Here is a 3486-nt window from a genome sequence, read left to right on the forward strand (position 1 = left end):
AAATCTGATTCTTACTTTTAGAGATATTAAACATTGTTCAGACCTTGTTAAAGAGGTTTTCTTCAGATTTCAACATTAACTAGAGTGTGTGATGTCACAGCTAGCAAATCTTGAAATTTGCCTTCATATATATTTTTAAAACTGCCATAATTCCCAAACCCTACATTCCTGAGACATAATTTTTCATGACAAACGTAGGAAAACATCTCGTAGCTTGAAAAATGACAAATAATTAAACAAAATAATTAAACAAAATGCCTCTTGAGGGCATGAAGTGACAAAAACGTTCAACATGTCTCCATTAAAACCCATTGTAATTTCAGGCTGATATTTCCTCACAGCAACAGCCGCACACCTTTAGTTAAACTGCCAAAAAGGCCACATTATTAACCCAAAAGTACACAAAAATTACACTTCAGATACTCAACTTCCTTGACATGCTGTTATGGTTCTTCCACAAAACGTTCACATGTAAGAGGTTTATCTCTCATTCAGAACAATGCAAACCTTTGATCTCTACAGAGCTCGTTAGCTCAACTATAAACACCTGTGTAATGGAACACGATGATGTCATCACTCCAACTGACAGCAGTCAGTTCTAACTGTTCATTTCATACTCACACACACACACTCTCTCTCTCTCTCTCGATACTCTCTCTCTCTCTCTCTCTCTCTCTCTCTCTCTCTCTCTCTCTCTCTCTCTCTCTCTCTCTCCCCCACACCCCACACCCACACACACACACAACACCCACACCCACACACACACACACACACACACACACACACACACACACCACACACACACACACACACACACACACACACAGACACACACACACTCTCTCTCTCTCTCTCACACACAATGTTCCAAACGGCCCAAACTTCACAGGTTTGGTAACGATGCAGCCATCAACGCATCTAAGCGTATTATGGGGTGTCATCAAATGCCGTTGCCATGGCGACAGATCATTCGCCATCAAGTTAGTTCAAAAGTTTGCAGTTCAAATATTCTGCTGCTTTTCCAAGCGTTTTTACTTTCTTTTCTTCACTCATCACACATTCAAGCCCCCAGTGTTCATATATCATTTCAATCTAAATTCTTCACTTTCTTCTTACACATTACATTTCAGCATAGCAGTTTAGCATCAGCTTTTCAGCATAAAGCATTCCCACTAGCAATTTCTTCAGGAATTGCATTCTCTAGTTTTATTAGAGGTACCACTTAGATATCATGAAAAGACCTCACACTTTATTAAGGATGCTACTGAGGGGGTCCATATCACGATGAAATAAAAATAACAAAATAAAAAAGGAAGGGAGAAAATATTAAACTTTATTTTATACAACACTACTAAGAAATGAATACAATATAATGGGTGTGACGAGAATAAAAGCATCGATCCGAGGCTTTTGTCGATAAAGTGCAAACTTATGGGCTCAGAACAGTCTCATAATACACACATGCACACAGAAGGATTCACACTTGTATTTCATGATCCGCAAAAGGATTCACACTTGTATTTCCGGATCCACACTTGTGTTTTTCAATGCACACACAAATGTGTTCCGTTTCATATACATGTAAATAAAATCCAAATACAGAAAAAAAATGTACATATGTATTTTTGATCCTTACATATTTGTTTTCCGTTTAAATCCCCTGAACCTACAAACACAAACCGCTTTCTGTGCATGGATCGCTGTGCATTCGTGTGTGGGTTTTTTGAGACTCCCCTGACAGTCACCCGATTCGTACTTGTAATTTTTTCTATCTATAGCCAATCAGATGTCTCCTTCGTTCTAAGCCAATCACATGAGCGCGTCCCCACGAGGGTAGGATTTATTGCGTTCATGACACTTCATATACGCATTCTGCGCTGTCCGGAGCAGGATTTCCGCGGACAGAATTTATTTTACCGGACAAATTTGAAACTTACACCGGTCATGTTTCAATAATAATAACAAGAAGAAGAAGAATTGTGTAGCAGAGTTTCCGTTAGCAGGTCATTACCGGACTATGACCGGATATGGCTAATTACACGGGATCATCTATTTTCCTCTCTCCCTCCCTCTCTCCTGACAGCCCGTCAGTTTCTCATGCAGCTCGCTAAAACTTCACTCGCGTTAAACTTTATGTCCATATCGATCAGATCCAGCTCTCCTGATCGGCCTTTATAGAGAGCACCGATCAAACTATTAAGAGTGAATATCGGCCGATAATGACCGGCGGGGCTCCCCCCCGTTGACAGTTCACTGTCTAGCACTGGCTTCGTAGTGCACTGATCGATTAGGCTAAGCTAACCTGTAGCTGCTCCCTCCACACTCACAACAACTTCATACAGACATAAATAAAGCAGCTGTATTCGCCATACAGGAAACACACATTTAAAACGGTTTTGCCTGCCGTTTTTATGTACACAAGCATTTATTAATGGTTCGGAAAGTGGCTCTATGTACCTTAATAATATAAAGGCTTGTATTTGCGTGCATTTCCTGCTCGGAAAGTGGCAATGTACTGAGAGTGGAAGTGTCCTGAGATTAGTACCTGCAGGCAGGCTCCATGGACCTATCAGCTCCGGACAGCGCAAAATGTGTACATGAAGCGCTACGTCATGAACGCAAGAAATCTACCCTCGTGGGGGCTCGCTCATGTGATTGGCTTAGAATTGAGGAGACATCTGATTGGCTATAGATAGAACAAATTACAAGTACGAATCGGGTGACCGTCAGGGGAGTCTCAAAAAACCCACACACGAATGCACAGCGATCCATGCACAGAAAGCCTGTTTGCCGGTGCAGCGGTTTTAAAAGGAAAACAAATATGTGGATCAAAAATACATATGCAAAACTTTTTTCTGTATTTGGATTTTATTTACATGTATATGAGACGGAACACATTTGTGTGTGCATTGACAAACACAAATGTGGATACGGAAATACAAGTGTGAATCCTTCTGTGTGCATGTGTGTATTATGAGATTGTTCTGAGCCCATACAACTTGCTCTTGTTTCCCAGCCTCTCTATAAAACTGAGTATCATTAAATATCACTTTTACTCTGACTTCTTCTCTTGCGTTTGAGTCAGCCAGGGGCGGAAGATACACAATATCCTGCAAACACTGTAAAACGGGAGTAAATATATCTATTTTGGTCACTTTGTTTCCACGAAGTCCCTGGCGTGGAGGGGGCCAAAACAACTGTAATTGAAACCAGGAGCAGACGCGCGTGTGCGCGAGCAGTGCAGACGCGCGTGCGTGTGTACTGTACAAACAACACTGCATTAAGATTGAAATGAAAACAAGTGTATGCGGTTTAATTGGCGCGCAATTACGCACGGCGGACAGGGTGATGCTCGTTCGGGATTCCACCCAAATCTACTTGCTCCGCGCGTGTGTTTCGGTGTGTGTGTTTGAGGCGTGGCTTCTCTGTGAAATAGATTTTTTCCCCTCTCTTTTTTTCTTGTATTTAATCTGTTGAAGGTGTACA

This window comes from Trematomus bernacchii, unplaced genomic scaffold (genome assembly GCF_902827165.1).
Source record: "Trematomus bernacchii unplaced genomic scaffold, fTreBer1.1, whole genome shotgun sequence".
In the NCBI taxonomy this organism is placed as follows: Eukaryota; Metazoa; Chordata; class Actinopteri; order Perciformes; family Nototheniidae; genus Trematomus; species Trematomus bernacchii.